General features: G+C 29.2%; 1 pseudogene; it reads right to left on the reverse strand.

The window, feature by feature from the left end:
• Positions 1-11,878: 11,878 nt before the first annotated feature.
• LOC145243105 (5S ribosomal RNA) lies at positions 11,879-11,996 on the reverse strand (annotated as a pseudogene).
• Between the last annotated feature and the right edge of the window lie 6,974 nt (positions 11,997-18,970).

Genomic DNA, 18,970 nt, shown 5'->3' on the forward strand with positions numbered 1-18,970 from the left:
TCATGGACTCTTAGTCATTTTTTAATGTTTTAAAAACAAGCAATAATGGACATCATTTTTAAAAGTTGTATAGCCGGAAGTTGAATGCTATAAGTCACACGTTATCTTAAAAGCTTCAATGAATGAAGTATAGCAACGTCTGTCCCATATGTTTCTATCGTTATTCAATTTATATATTGATTTGCCAACATATAAAAGCGAATTTATATTCAGTATTTTCACCAACACAGATATTCAAAGTGATGAAAATATAACAAATAGCAAGACGTCCCACGTTGCCCGGTCCTAAAATACACTTAAACATGATATTTTAATTCATGCAGATTTCGTATTTATTATAATAGAGCCAATTCTGAATTGATTATTTTATTTTACCTTATATTTATAGTCAAGACTTAAAAGTTAAAAAAACAAATGATTCCGGTGCCTTCAGCTAGAATTGAAACCAAAACCAGGACGAGCTTTAGTTGTTATTTAGTGCTTCACTCTTTGTTGTTACTTTCTGAGCTATCGCCAACTGGATTAAAAAAAAAAAAATTGAGTGATTTATGCTCAGAGGTTAGTCAATTTACTCCTGCCAAAGTCAACTGATTTTTTTTTTTAATTTTGACCCCTTAGCACATATTTTTTACGGCTAAAATAAAAATCGAAAGTGTTGTCGAGGTTTAAATACATTACATATTAAGTTTTAAGTTTGTAGGCCAAATATTTAGAAAGGAGTTTGTTAGAGACTAGAGACGTTTCGCTCACCTACAGACAAGGTCACCACTTATATATATATATATATATATATATATATATATATATATATATATATATATATATATATATATATACAAATGTATATTTATAATGATCATATATATATATATATATATATATATATATATAAATACAGACATATATATATATTATTAAAATCCGAAAAAAGGAGAGAAATTACCTTTTTTTCTTTTTATCATGCCATCTTTATTACGTCACTTTTAGCGTAATAAAATGAAAAAAGTTCATGGAAACTTCTTTCCCAATTTTCGGATTTTGTAATCATATGCATTTATTTTCTTTTACTGGATTGATAAATAGATTTGTGTTACGAAACAGGTGCTGTTAACAATTATGCATGTCAACATACTTAAAGGAATAAGTGGTAAGATGTTCAACATCTTGAAATTTGGAATATAGGCTTGTTTCTTTATTTGTATATATATATATATATATATACATACATATCTACATATATATATACATATATATACATATATATACACATATATGTACACACATACATATATATATACACGTATATATATACACACATACATATATACACACATACATATATATACATATATATACACATATATATATACACACATATATACACACACACACATATGATGATTGCAACGTTTTGTCAGACGAGTGCCACTCCCTCAGACACTGAAAGTGCATGAGCCCGAAAATGATATTTAGTTCTGCAGGCGAATTCACATGTTTAAGCAGACATGACACTGTAGACGGTCATTTGTATACATACATATATATACACGCACGCACACATACATATGTAAACATAAATACACATACACGCGTACATATCACACACATATATACATAGACATACATACATACATACATACACAATACATAATACGCACACATACATATACATACGTGCAAACATACACAAGACAATCATTGGCATACATACATATAAATATATACACGCATACATACATATCTATAAACATACGCTCATATATACCTATATACATACACAATGCATAATACACATGCATACATATACATACCCACATGCATACATACACATATGCATACATATACATTCACATATACACACACATATACAAATACATACACACATATACTTACACATACATATACATATACGTACACATATGTACATATATACATACATACGCTTACCTACATATACATACACATACATATATATGCATTCATACATATACACACATACATGCACATATACACATACACATATACATGCACATATACACATACATATACATACATACACACATGCATACATACACATACACACATATGTGCATACATACACATAAACACATATATGCATATATACACATGTGTGCATACAAACATATATAAATGTATATACATACACACAAACATATATACTCACATGCACATATAAATAAATATACACATAGATATAAATACATATACACACACATGTACATATATAAATATACATACATATATACATTGATACATATAATGATGGTAGATCAATTGTTACATGCATCCAGCATTTCAGGCCTACACACGTCACAGCTTTTTTATCGTCACAGGACTATTTTTTTTATAGACAAATGCCTGAGGGAGTATCTATACAAAGATGATGTTACAGAGTTTTAGCTTTGTACGACAGCTAAATCTCTCTCGATTCAAAATGTTGACATCAAGCAACAAGCAAGAGCAAGATAGCCAGCAACAAGTAAAACTGTAGACCAGCTTAATGCGGGTACTGGTCTCCCGCTTTGTGTTTTTTTTTTTAAATCAGAGATTTGCTTCTCCTAGAGGGGTTGCCTTCACCACGGCTTACGGGAGCCCTCTCCACCCCACACACACATGGAAATAAACACATACATACATACAGATGTACGCTAACATACATATGCATATGCATCAAGGTGGTTGACTATAGCCAATAGCATTCTGAGACTCTATATTTCTACCTTGAATCCATCGGAAGAGTTAAAGATAATGGCAGAATATATCATGAAACTCGGTTTAGCATTAAACTGAGACCCCAATGTTTCTATGGAGCTCAACACCTGTGGAATGTTATTCTTCTCTCCAGGTACCTTCCAGAAAATGTTGGCAATAATGAAAGATGAAAGGGCAGAAATAAGGGAACTAACCCTCAGGATAATTGCAAGGTCAAGAGAAGTGAAATCCAAAACGGTAAGAAAGTTCCAATTTCCAACATTGAATTTCAATGCTGAGGACTATTATGAAATGGTTGACTGGATCGAAATTCCAAGATGTGAACCTCCACTGACAATAATGTTCACATATCACGAAATTGAGGAACGCATCAGAAGCAGATCCGAATCAGTTTTTGAATTGGATAAGTTTCTCTGCCATACACAAACAGTTGAAAGACATATAGAAATTGTCACTGAAGCATCAGCGACAGTGTGTGGAGAACTTCGCCGTGCTAAGATTGAATCACAAAAGCAAATGGCTAAATAAAGCACAAAGAGGGAATGTAATGCTTAACTCTATGTTCTTTTGTTCAACAGTGCAATTATTTACTTGTAAAATGCAATTCTAATGGTATAACTGAGTAATAAATTTTCTTGTATTTTTTAATTTATGCATTTTCAGTCAAATTTTCAACTTTTCGGCGGCAAAGGAAAATGGCTCTGAAAAATACTAAAACCTTTTCTAAACTTACTTTTACATACAGGAGCAACTTTTTAGCACTCGAAAAGCAAACCATACATGTCACTACACCCTACTGAGCATATTAAAAAGATTGTTTTAATAATCTTAAATAAAAAAAACTCGGCTTTTAATATTAATACTCTTTTAATATTAATACTCAATGGTATAAGTTTATATGAATAGAAAAAAACATATAGATTAAAACTAAAAGATTATCTTTGTATATGAAGATAAACATGTTTAGCAGGATTTTGTTAACAATCGAATCATCATTATTTTACTTGAATTTCTTTCTTTAAGTAGACAAATTAAAAAAAGCTTTTGTCAAAAATGTCTCTGAGTGAAATAAAAGAAAATATATTGTCTACAATATGCACCGGAAAACATTTTTGATTACTTTGAAACTTTTAAAACAAAATATAGTGTGGCAACAGAATGATCTAATTTATCTCCCTTGATGTTATTCTGCCAAACGTTAGAAAAAGCGCTCTCTTATCTAGAAGTTAAGGAAACATTCCACTCATATCCATATTGGGAATTTAGGATGAGATCTTTCTGTGATCACGTTTTAATTTAATTTAATTTAATCTGCCATACGACCTGTATTTGAGGTGAAATCGAATTTAGAACTAATATTCCAATCCTGGCATTCTCAATGAAAAAAGCGAAAGATAGAGAAATATATATATATATATATATATATATATATATATATATATATATATGTGTGTGTGTGTGTGTGTGTGTGTGTGTGTGTGTGTGTACGTATTCATTTTTTATATTTATTCTTATTTCATTTGGTTGTCCTTCAAAAACTTCTGCTGATAATTCAATTCTTAAATAATAACTTGTAAATTTCAGTTGACCTCATTTTTGCTTAAAATTGTGGCGCCTTTAACGTTATCTTGTCTGGGTCATTTTGACATTGGTTTTTCTATTTCAAAATTATTCCAATCACCATTCAACTTTTTTTTCCTCCCTTCTTTTTATTTCTCCTTCATCCATTTTCCTTAATTCAATCTTGCCTCGACGGTCGAGCTGTATAGTTCTTTTTTTACGCACATTTTATCTTTCTTTTAATAATATATTGGAATTCTTTCCCATTTCCTTGTACCTATTTGTGAATTATTCCACGGATTTCTGCCTTTTGGATTACTTTGGATTATCCTCCAATTACGTTCCCTTGGATTTAACTTGTGCGAATGGAAATTTAACTAACTTTCTTTGATTCTGCATCTTTGGATTTTACCGTCATTGGAAATTTTACCCTTCACCAGACTGTCCATTCATGTGAAATCACTTTTTTATTCACCCTATTCCCTCTGCTTCACTTTTTGTTATCAAGTAAGATCTATGACTTACTTGTAGTTTCATTTAATACTTTTGCAAGCAAAATCCGATCCCGTATTTTGCTAAATGTTACCCTCTGATGAGAGGGAAAGTATTTCTTCGTAACTCCGCAGATTAAGGACTGTCCATTTATTAAGTGTTTCCTTTTCAAATTAAATATGTTTTTAACTCTTTTGCAAAGTGTTTTTAACATGTTTTATTAACTACTTGTTCTTATTATAAGCTCTATCTCCTATTTGGTTTTATCGTGTTTTTACATCTGGTTGAGATTACTTTATAAATATTAACTCTTTAATATTTATAATTTACTTCAGTTTTGCCATCTGGGATCATTTTGGTAAACTTAACTGTAAATCTTATTTTATATATATATATATATATATATATATATATATATATATATATATATATATATATAAATATATATATATATAAATATATATAAATATATATATAAATATATATATATAAATATATATATATAAATACATATAGAAATATATATATATATATAGAAATATATATATAGATAAATATATATATAAATATATATATATAAATATATATATATAAATAAGTATATATATAAATATATATATATATATATATATATATAAATATATATGTAAGTATATATATATAAATATATATATAAATATATATATATAAATATATATATATAAATATAAATAAGTATATATATTTATATATATATAAATATATATGTAAGTATATATATATAAATATATATATAAATATATATATATATATAAATATATATATATATAAATATATATATAAATAAATATATATATAAATAAATATATATATATATATAAATAAATATATATATAAATATATATATATATATATATATATATATATATATATATATATATATATACACGTTTCCACCAGAAAACATTTAAAATCCAGTTTAAATGTAAGTTAAAGTAGTGACAGAGAATCCATAATTACCGTAATGTCTATATGCAAAAAGAATATTTAAAATTTTTTTTTGGTTCTTATTTTTTATCTTTATTTTATCATTGTTTCTGAGGCAAGTGTAAGAACTGTGTTGTTTCTTGAATTCTCAAATCTTAGGAAGCAGCCTCAGAGTATGGACCTTCACTCATTTACTCGCGACTGACTATTTTTACATTAAAAAAATGTTAGAAAAATAGACGAACCGTAAAATGTTAAAAATTCTTGCTTTTGATAACATCAGATGGGTGAATGTGTTTTGTTTGTATTTTTTGAAGAATGAAGAGTAAAAAGAAGTATAAAGAAGCGAAAAGAACAAATAAAAACGAAAAAAAAGCAAAAAACAAGGAAATATAAAAAACCCAAAAAGTGAAAAAAAAAAAAAAAATGAAGACAACAATTAATATCAACAACAGCAAAATAATTTTTTAAAATTTGATTGGTTAATCTTTACCCTTCCATTTTTGTTGCTATAAATAATTTAAAAATAATATCTACCAGTGTTTTGGTTGATAAATTTTATTGACTTTATTTTTTTATTTTTTTTATTTTCAACCTAATTTTATTTTCGACCTAAATACGAAATCGCGGAAATATACTTATTTCTTTCTTTAAAATAAAACATGGCGACTTATACACCTTAAGAAGGTTGGGTTACATCGACCGGAACGTTGTGTAAATAACACTCAACATGAGAACAGTAGTCCGATTAATCCAAATAATAGAAACAGTAAAACAGTCTGAAAAAATTGCAAAAAGTGGAAAAATAAAGGGAAAAATGTACAAGAAAATAGTGACAAATAAAGTGAAAAAGTGATAAAAGAATTGAAAAAAAAGAAAGTGATAAAAAGAACTGAAAAAAGAAATTGGAAAAAAGAAATATAAAAAGAAGTGAAAAAGAAATAAAAATAGAAATTGAAAAAAGAAATGAAAAAATAAAATAAAAAGGACATTGAAAAAAATGAAAAAAGAAATGAAAAAAGAAATGAAAAAAAATGAAAAACAAAGTGAAAAAGAAATGAAAAAGAAAGTAAAAAAGAAATTGAAAAAGAAATGAAAAAGAAAGTAAAAAAGAAATTGAAAAAGAAATGAAAAAAGAAATGACGAAAGAAATGAAAAAAGAAAGTGAAAAAGAAATGAAAAAGAAGGTAAAAAAGTAAAAAAGAAAGTAAAAAAGAAATGAAAAAAGAAAATGAAAAGAAAGTCAAAAAAAGAAATAAAAAAGAAATGAAAAAAGAAATGCAAACTAAAAAGCTAAAAAAAAAAAAAACGGCGTGATAAAAAAATAGCAAAAAAATTCATAAAAAATAATAAAATCAGCGAAAAAAGAGAAAAAGGCGACAATAACGACTTGATAAGAAAGGCGGTTGTCTAAGTCTGTGCAGCTTTTTTGAAAAGTGAACAAGCCGTGCTGATATGAAGATTCTGCAAGACACCGAAAGATAACAATGGCCATCAACGAGATGTTCTTCAATAAAACATTCCGCGAAGGTGATAAGATACCAATGAGAAAGAGAAGATCCATTCTCATTCTAGAAGGCAGAGTGAATGGGGAGAACGGGAGGGGGTAATGTCTGGAAGGTTGTTTTATGGATTACTTAGCAACAAAAGAAAAGATAAAAAAAAAAAAAAAAGATGAATGCAACAGCAAAAAAAAAAAGAAAAAAAAAGAGAATAAAGATTACAAGTTGATAAGGAGTGGCGGGAGTGGTGGCTGAATATGCGTAGAAGAAAAGGACGAAAAGTAAAACTATTTCCGTGGATGTAGGAGCACGAGGAGGATGAGGAGAAGGAAGAGGAGGTGGAGTAAACTCATGCATTGTATTTTCTAGTTTGTTGTACTTGAAGTGAAACATTAAATAGACATTATTTAACACTAATAAAATTATATAGAGATTATTTAACACTAATAAAATTATATAGAGATTATTTAACGTTAATAAAATTATACAGAGATTATTAAATACTAATAAAATTATACAGAGATTATTAAATACTAATAAAATTATATAGAGATTATTTAATATTAATAAAATTATACAGATATCATTTAACACTAATAAATTTATATAGAGAATATTAAACACTAATAAAATTATATAGAGATCATTTAATATTAATAAAATTATATAGATATTATTTAACACTAATAAAATCATACAGAAATTATTCGATACTAATAAAATTGTATAGAGATTATTTAACACTAATAAAATTATAGAGATTATTTAACACTAATAAAATTATATAGAGATTATTTGATATTAATAAAATTATATAGATATTATTTAACACTAATAAATTTATATATAGAATATTTAACACTAATAAAATTATATAGAGATCATTTAATATTAATAAAATTATATAGATATTATTTAACACTAATAAAATTATAAAGAAATTATTCAATACTAATAAAATTGTATTATAAGCTAATAAAATTATGGTTATCTTTCAGATGCAAGGTTCCTTGTTTACTTGCGATTGTAACGATGTAAGATTCCGTTGTACGGAAGACCAAATCGGCCATAATTTAAATATTTAAATTTATTTTCTGAATTTAAATATTTAAATTAATATACTGTTTAAATGATAATATACGTCTACGATGTTTTTATTGGCGCTTTTCTTCGTATTTTTAATAACATTTTTTTGCACCATTTACAAGTTTTTTTTACAAATACTTTTTTTAATACTGTAATAGTAAAATTATTTTAGTAAAATTCTATATTGGATACGTTTTTTTTATGAAGTATAAGTAAAAAAAGTTCACTTTTTTTATTATTAAAAATACATTTAATGAAAACACTCATTATAAAATGTTCACGTTGTTTAATTAAAAGTTCTCTATTTTAATCTAATAGTTTTATAATTTTGTTATTTTGTTACACATTTCTAATAAAGATTATTTTAATTTTAACGGTAATTTGGTTTTCATTATAAACTCCGTCATGTTAAAGGCTTGAAAATCACTTTAAATCAATTTTAATATTAAAAAAAAAGAGAAATCAACAGGAAAAAAATCTCGTGTGAAAACATTACGAGATACTTTTTCCGTATAATTAATAAATGTATCTTTATTTTACTATTACAGTATTAAAAAAATTATTTGTAAAAAGAACTTGTAAATGGTGCAAAAAAATGTTATTAAAAATACGAAGAAAAGCGCCAATAAAAACATCATAGACATTTTGGCCGATTTGGTCTTCCGTACAACGGAATCTTACATCGTTAAAACCGCAAGTAAACAATGAACCTTGCATCTGAAAGATAACCAAAATTATACATAGATTATTAAGCACTAATAAAATTATATAGATATTATTTAATACTAATAAAATTATATAGAGATTATTTAATATCAATAATATTATATAGAGATTTTTTGTATATTAATACAATTATATAGAGATTATTTGACACTAATAAAATTTTATAGAGATTATCTATTATCTATATATATGTAAAAGTTAAAGTGTATGTCTGTCTGCCTGTCTACCTGTGTGGCTGTGTGTCTGTCTGTCTGTGTACATTTCCCTACATGATATCTCTGTCAATTTTCAGTCTACAGACTCAAAATTTAATATACAGTGTAGTGAGATTCGGAATAATCTTTGTAATCAGTTTCCGCCCAGAAATTTGGCTATTAAGGGGTCAAAGTTCAACGATTTGACCTTTGAGAACTCTACCAATTTTGGGTTTAAACACTTGAAATTTTAGATAGGCTTTATTTGGACATGGATTTAATTTAATAACTTGATTTGAGCCCAAAACAATAAATGTTAAGAGGTCATAATAGGGGTCAAAGTTAAAAAAAGTTGACCTCTGCTGTCTCTACCAAATTACTCAGACAATTTCTGGTCTAAACATTTGAAATTTTACATAAAAGGTATTCAGAGATAGGGCAAGCTTTTTAATCGGTTTGGGTCGAAAATTTGAACTACAAATATATAAATGTATGTATGTATGTTTGTATGTCTGCCTAAAACTTTCGACAGAGGCGACGAATTCTCACAAGATCAGTGCCGTTTTGAAGCTCAACCCTTCAGACGACAACTACCGAAAAATTGGCTAAAAACATTAATTTCTTCACCATCAACTGGGCACTTTTCTACAAGGAGGGGTTGTTTTTTTTCGGTGATATTGTCGATAGTAATCCCCTCTTTTCGCTTGTCTAGCCTTAATTTAAACCTACGTCACTTCCGGTTTGGTGGTAGTCGTAACAACAAAGACGTCACGTTTTTTTTCACGTTCTTTTCCTCCTTCGCGGTACGGGTTCGACCCTGCCTTCTTACGACCACTTTTTTTTTGCTCAACACACACCTCCAAACACTCGGGCAACGCCGGGCACCCATGCTAGTTTAATATTAATAAAATTATATAGAAATTATTTTACACTAATAAAATTGTATAGAGATTATTTAATATTAATTAAATTATATAGAGATTATTTAATATTAATTAAATTATATAGAGATTATTTAATACTAGCGGGAGTACCCGGCGTTGCTCGAGCGTTTGTTTCCGGGACGGGGGGGGGAGTTTTAAAAATTGTTATGGTAGGTAAGTAGGAAGGATCAAACCCGGAGTCATGAGTAAAAGTAGGAAAATAAAGTGTGAAAAAAAAAAAACAAAAAAAAAAACATCTGCAACGTTAACAGTTCGGCCAAGAAAAGTCCATTCCAGTTGTTTAGGAAAAAAAAAAAAAAAAAAAAAAACCGACTACGGTAGGTCGGCGCGAACGTGAAAATATAATTGAATTGTCCAGCACGCTAACCACTACGCCACAGAGCACTGCAGCTTAGTTTAGTGATTTTAAATAACTTCACATGAAAGAACTACGAAGCCAAACCGGTGTTCTCTTCTCAACTGTTCCTTGTGAACGATCCCCAAACGGTGTTAAGTGGTGGCAGGGGGAGGAGGAATTTATTAGAGAGAAAATATTTTACCACTTCCATTGATCTTAACTGATTTTGGCCGTGACTTCTCAGCAGAAAAAGTATAGAAATCTAAGATTATCGAGGAATTTGAGAAATAATAAGCCTATAACACACCTCAGATATTGTTCTGCCGTTTGTGCATATTATATTTGCATGAAATATCTTGATTTTTAATCCTATTAATGTCAAAATCAGACGGGAAAAAATGAGTTCATTTTATTTATATAGATAGAAGAATAGAAGAAGAGAAGATTAATTAAATTATATAGAGATTATTTAATATTAATTAAATTATATAGAGATTATTTAACACTAATAAAATTATATAGAGAGATTATTTAAAATAGACTAACGTTAAAAACCCAGAGCAAAATTAGTAAACTTTACAGAGTTCAAATAATGAGAAAAATAATAATATTAAATCATTCCGTTTTATAAGATTAGAAAAGGCATCAACTGAGGAAATCGCCGGCTTTTCTATGGGTATTCACTGTGCGCAAATGACGACAGTGCCGCGAAAATGTGGTTCAGAATTCTGACATTTTCCGAAACTACAGCTGAAATAAAAATATGTGGATACCTAATACCAATATGGGAACATGACTGTACTTCATCTTGACAAAACTTATGACCATATGTGATGGAGGAAGAAATTCAGTGAGGACCCTATTTTACAGGATAAATGCAAAACGAAACCATAAAATACACGTTAAAAGTAAACACTTTATAAACGCTTTTTTTACTACTACTACTACTACTACTACTACTACTACTACTACTACTAAACACAACAACAACAACGCCATGAGAAAAAAATTGTCCACGAAGTGAATTTTCGTTCAGCACCTGCAGAAGGTTGTAGGAGTCCTATTTGCAAATTATTATTTGTATTACATCCAGCATCCGATGAGCTTTTTATGGCAAACATGGATACTTTTCTAGGTGATAGTTTAATTGCTATTAGTCAGTGCATCCGTTTAATCTCAAGGGACAGTGGAAACCCCTGTAAGGGTAGTTACGCATGTACTTGTGAGGCAACGGTTGCACAATGCTCAACCACACCTCTCCTGAATCGGCACTGCTTGGGTCCAGTGGCAAGAAAAGGCACAAGACTGACTGGAAACAGTGCCTAGATAAGCAGAGAGCACATACAACACTTGGAATTCCTAAACGGTACCCCATTTTAGTACTGACCAAACCAGATGTTGCTTAACTTCGGTGATCTGACGGGAACCGGTGTGTCAACATGATTACGCCGTATATATTGCTGCTGTTGCTGCTATTATTATTATTATTATTGTTATTATAATTATTATTATTATCATTATCATTATTATTATTATTATTATTATTATCATTATTATCATTATTATTATTATTATTATTATTATTATTATTATTATTAGTAGTAGTAGTAGTAGTAGTAGTAGTAGTAGTAACGGTATCGTCTGAAGTCAGAGTGACAACAAGTCTTTCCAGATTTCAAATACACTTTGCTTCCATCACGACTGATTCGGTGTTTTATTTATTTATTTTTTTTTTTTTTTACATAGGCATAACCACTTATCAAGACCCAGAGACCACTCGAAGATAAGGGTTAAGAGTGTAAATTGGACAATATAGTAATCGTTAGTAATGGAGATTCGGTAAATTTGTTAACTTAGTGGAATGACTCATCAAGAACTTGTTTACGTTGGACTTGAAGACAAATTGTAGTCAGTTGGAAAGCAGGCAAACGGAATAGAATTCCACAGGTGTGCAGTTCTAAGAAAAAAGCTTTGTTCATGGAATCTACGTTTAGGTTTAGACACAGATAAAGAGTGGGCAAATTATTGATAGTGGTTGCAGCTAGACGAGTGTTCTCACACTAGATGTGTTCTTATTCTGGAATCTGAGTCACTGAAAGACTACTCATGATTCTAGTACTTTAATAATTGTATTTCTCGTCTTGAAAATAAAACTGTAATTTATTTTTAAAGTGTTAAGCATCTAACCTTAATTCAATATTTTAATCGGAGCAATTCAAGAGTAGTCATTCCGTAACATGCTATTATCATTTAAAAAAAAAAAATTGTTTTTATTCACGTTCACTCCCTTACGAAATATATCGCCACTTGAACGTAAGGGGCTACTATTTGGGACCATGCCTAGAAAAGATTAACAAGATGTTGGTTTACATTACATTTAAACTCCTACACATCAGTACAGTCAGGGAAGCAGCCAGGAGGAAGTGGACTCGAATGTCCAGCTGTTTGAGGGAAGAAACTATTAGAATAGAAAGCTTTCTGGCATTTAAGGACCGAAGGGGTGTGATTTTGTAGCTAAGCCAGCTTGTCGGAGATATGTACATTGAGGGGGCACACGTACAACAAGTTCATCAGAACACATTTCACTAAAATACTTGTAAAACAGACACAGAAATGCAATCTTGTAGCGATGGGACAGGGTTTGGATCTTAAGTGGGATCTATTAGATTGAAAACTTTATTTCGGACTCTATCGAGGAGAGAGAGACTAGTTGTAGATGCACCAGCCCAGATGTGGCAACAATACTCCATATGTGAATGGCGGCGTTTTAGAAATAAAGGATACTCTCAGGTGTGAGTAATCTTCTAGCACGATAGAGGGAATCCTCTTTCTTTGCAGCAGCCTTCGCAATGTCCTCAATGTATTTGTTCCAGTTTGTACTGTCTGAATATGTTAAGCCGAAGAGTTTGAAGGAATAATTCTCAGGTAGGGTGTTATTGTTGCATTGTTATATCTAATAAGGGACCGTCGTGTGATCATCTAGTGTTCTGCTGTCGATTTGTTGTATATTCATATTTAATTCTTCATATGCAGTTGTGTATGTGTGTACGTGGTACATGTATTTTAGACATACCTTCTTCATGCGTCGTTGATCTTGTCCACCTGGAATTCATCTTGTTCTTGGAGGGGAGACTGGAAACCTATTTTGGACGAAGATTCATTCACTTCAAGACGATGAATTGGTTTTATAGTTTTTATTCACTTTCCAGATGTCGATAGCAGAAGGATGGAAAGTGAATCTCTGGCCTGCGTGGTTTACTTCTAGGTCTTATTTCCACACACGTCAGCGTCCTCCCTTCCAGTGAATGGGAGGGGACGACTGTTAAGCCGTCCGTTGTCTTCTATGTCCAAACCCAATCTCTACGATCCAGCTAACCTGATCACATGACTCACACGCATCCGATCAGGTGACCCTCACTTCCGGTAAACGTGTCTACAATATAATTTCCACACCTCCCTCTATTTCTCAATCCATTTCCTAACATTATTCTTAATGGATATCGGCGGTTGGAGAGGCGTCTTCGAATTGTTAAAGGAGGGCAACTTCGTCTTACTAGCATTAAATGTTACCATCCATTTGCAGCCTCATTCCACTGATCTGTAAGTCATTTTCTAATGTTTTTGTTATTGTCTTAGATTTATGTACATTCATTCTTCCCTCGTGTATATTATAGAGCGTTGTATAATCAGCAAATATCCCCATCTCGTTCACAATATCATCAGGGAGGTCATTAATGAATATCAGGAATAATAGTGGTCCACGGATCAACCCCCGAGATACTACTGCATTAACGTTATGCTGTTTGGACGAACGTCCATCAATGACAACTTAGATGGTTCTATTTTATAACTATAAACTCTTATAATTATATCAGCATGTTATCTTATTTATTGTCGGCCATTCAAGGTTGCAACATAAATAAAATAAAAAAATATAACTAGAAAATACAACTAAAAAATTAAGGAAAGGAAAATCTAATTGGAAAAATTGGAAAACTTAAATGAAAAAATTCAAGCAAGTGAAAACTATAAAATATGATAAAATATATAATTTTTAATATAGCAAAAAAACAAAAAACAAACAAACAAACAAAAAGTGTCAGAAAAATTGAACATAAAAATAAAAAAAAACGATTTCGGTGAGTAAAATGCGAAAAAAAAATACGTGATCAAATAGTTTCAGAAATGAATAAAGAGAATAGAAGAGGAAAAATAAAGGCGGGAAAATACCTGGAAAGAAGAACAATTTTTAAAGAAAAATAAAAGAAAAGGACGAAATGAAGGGGACACACTGCTCCCTTTATCAAAAACAAAAAAAAGAAAATAAAAAGTAGCTAAGAAGAACAACAAAAATGAGAGCAAAAAAAACCTCCCAAAAAAACAGAGGACATGAATTAATATTAGCCGATAAGGTAGGACGAAAATGAGACATATGGAAAGAAGAGTCATTATGATATTGGGTGCATTGAGTCCATTCAAACATGAATTTGGACGAGTGCCGAAACAAGAGAGTTAAAGATTCATGCACAATTCGAATAATTGTGTAAAGATGGGCTATCGAGTGAAGCTGAGTGATGGAAGGAGGGGATGAGGTAGATAAAGATTATAAGTGGAGAAATGTTTACACACTTGAAATGCAAAAAGTATATAACATTCATGATGTGGCCAGTGGTTCCAAAAAGCACAAAGAAGAAAAACAATAACCAAGAAGAACAAGACGATACGTAAATATAATTTTGTATATATATATATATATATATATATATATATATATATACACACACACAAGAGTGGAACGATAAAGTTGTCGTCCTAAAGAAAACAACACTACAGCTTTATTTTAAAACTTTTATTAAAAAAATCAATTCAGATAACTTGATTATGTAATAGAGCTAATAATCAAGAAGAACAAGACGATACGTAAATATAATTTTGTATATATATATATATATATATATATATATATATATATATATATATATATATATATATATATATATATATATATATATATATATATATATATAATCGAGGTAAGACACTGATTAGAAATCAGATGAAAAATCCTGATAGATATTACTTGAAGTAATACTTTCAGGGCGATCCTAGCCAAAAAGGAGAAGCTCAATATTTAAGAATAGAGCAATATATACGTTTAATGGCTATATTTAAATTATGAAAAAAAAAACAACAACATATAGACACATATATTAATTAAGGGGATATGTACAGTGGAATGGTATATCCATCCAACACCTGATAAACTGTGTTAACACCAAAAAGATTTTGGATTACATCTACCAAAACACGCTCAACGCACCAACGAATACGGCTGCCCCATATACCTTTCGGAATATCAATAAGGAGCAACCACGCTTTTTTTATATGGGACTACTGCCTTCTCCCCTAGACCAATATTCTGCGTACTCCTTCCGATAATGGACTGCCCAGGTTGTATCAAATTCCCTTTTCCTATAATCATTTCCATATAATTCTCATTCACCACTTCAAAAACTATTTTCAATATTTGTGCTGAAAAGCAAAATAAGTGTCTATTCACAGCTGAACATTTTGCTAACCGCATTTCATTTCCTCTGATGATATGTGGTTTTATTGAAAATCCATGGATTAAGGAAATCAACATAACCCCTTCTATATATTCCTTTTGTCAAACAATAAATTCTTAATTCGAATATATGTGCCTATATGTTGTTTTTTCCAGAATTTAAATATAACCACTAAACTTATATATGTATATATATATATATATATATATATATATATATATATATATATAGGAGGAGCCAAGAAGAATTAGAAACATTCTTTAAAAGGAAACATATCGTAATAATGCAAAGCACAACAATTAAGGTGAAGCTTATATAGAAAAGAGGAAAAATTTAAAAAAAACGACAATATAGAAATCTATACTCATGCACATACGAGCAAACAGTTAATAAAACATGTTAAAAAACACTTTGAAGAGTTAAACACATATTTAATCTGAAAAGGAAACACTAGATAAGTGGATAGTCATTAATCCGTTGTTTCCTTTTCAGATCAAATATGTTTTTTTTTAACTCATTTCAAAGTGTTTTTTTAACATGTTTTATTAACTGTTTGCTCGTATTATAAGCTCTATCCCCTATTTGTTTTTATCGAGCTTTTACATCTGGCTGAGATAACTTTATAAATATTAATTCTTTAATATTTATAATATACTTTAGTTTTACCATCTTGGATCATTTTGGTAAATTTAATTGTAATTTTTATTTTATATATATATATATATATATATATATATATATATATATATATATATATATATATATATATATAACTACTTCATTTACTCACATAAAATTAATATACGAAAGTATAGATTTATGCGTAAATTGTAAGTGTTTACTTCAAAAGTGCTCAATACGTAGGTAGAGCTAGTTAGTAATTTATAAAATATATATGGCGATTAAGCTTAATCGCTATATATATTTTATAAATTACTATATATATATATATATATATATATATATATATATATATATATATATATATATATATATATATATATATGTATATATATTAGTGTTGTACCGATTAATCAAAATCGGAATTGGGAATCGGAAAAATCGGTAGTTTTGGGGGTATCAGAATCGATATCGGAATCGGAAAAATTTGTGCCTAATTTCCGATTCCAAAACTGATTCGTTTAATATTTTATTATGTTAATTTTTCATTGCTGATACCGTTGATAAATATATATTCCTTTTAAACTATTAGTAAAACTCACCTCTATAGGTCATGATAACATTAAAAGAAGATCTAAATTTATTTTATCTGCGTAAAATAAACAAAATAAAACTTGAAACTTTGCGAAAATTCGCTAGATAATCTTTAGAAGAATGCAGTTTATTTGCAAGGTATTGAAAAAATTGTTTAAATTTAAAGAAATATTTTGACAAGAAAAATATTATCAAACATTATTGCTAATTAACTCAAAAGTAGAATAGTGTTGGATTTTGTCCTTAGGTTTTTGTCCGCTCCCTTACTCAGCATTGGCAAATATGAAAAGGAATAGCGAAAGGTGTGAAAAGGATTCGCCTTGAATTAAATTTGAAATGAACTCGTGAAATGTCACGCTTTCGTGTAATTTTCTTTGATTCTGCCGGTATCATTTATGTTTATACTTAGGGATTCCTATGGCGGCGCAAATGTCGTCTAGAGCCCACCAATCTCACTCCCCTATATAAGACAATAAAAACCTAGACCACTAACTGAAAGTATTTGGGGGTAATTAACATCTTCGATACCGTTTGGCGTTTCGCTTTGACAATTTGGCAACATAAAATGTAAGTGTATTTTTAAATAATTATTTTAAAGATATTCAAAATGTGTTTCATGATTTGAAAATTAATTACCAGCATATTCTTACTTTATTTTTGTTGAATATTTATTTTAATGTGATGTAAAAGTTCGAATTGTTTTTGTTTTTTTGTAAAAGTCAAATATATTCTTTTGTTAGGTGGAAGTGTAACTTATCTTGCCTTTGATAACATTTATTGGGTGGGTTTCTACTAGTATATTGTTTAATTTTTAATTTTTGAGTCATTATTGAGAAGTAAAAGTCGTATGTCGGCCTTTTTTTCTTGTTCTCACATAACATCGGGTGAACATAGTGACATTTCTTGGGTGCGTTTCATCAGTACTTTGATTTCTGATTTCTGAGCTATTATCGATGCTCGAATATGGCTTAAATAATATCACCATTTTTATTTTGTTTTAACTCAATAGGCTTTACACTACCATTATTTTAAGTTAAAAATCACTTGAAAATAAGTTAATGTGCAAAAAAAGAAAAAAAAAATTATCCAAGTAGTTGAAAATGTAGCTTCGCTTGTTTTTGGTAACATTTATTCGTTGTGTATTCATTTATTTCGCCCCCTTCTCTTCCTTTCTTATTCTGAAAAATCATCCACCAGACGAGAAGCAAAAAAAAATAAATTTAAGAATTTATAATGTTTTACAGGTAAATTTAACAGAAAATGAGCCTCCATATCCAAGTAATTCTAACGTTTAAGGACAGTTAACCAAAGATTGCTATAATATGTAAGTTCTGTGCGTTTGTGTATGTGGGAGGTTACTTTTTAAGTGATAATATGCGGGTTTTATGAACTTACCAGTTTAACTTAGGGTAAGTTGTAAAAGAATTTAATGAACAATCATAATAATTTATAATGGCCTGAAAATGAAGACGATTTTACTTTAAATATATATACTAAACTGATCCCACTCTCTAAATTTTAAATTAGTTAGGTCTTTTTTTTTTTTTTTTTTAATATGTTCACATAATCGCCTAAAAATGTAGCATCTCATTTTGTCTGGGGTGTGTGAGTTAGTTTACATGTGATTCTATTTACTTGTCGTCCCCTA

The sequence above is a fragment of the Euprymna scolopes genome, chromosome 21, assembly GCF_053919585.1.
Source record: "Euprymna scolopes isolate OS-2025 chromosome 21, ASM5391958v1, whole genome shotgun sequence".
NCBI classification, from domain to species: Eukaryota; Metazoa; Mollusca; class Cephalopoda; order Sepiida; family Sepiolidae; genus Euprymna; species Euprymna scolopes.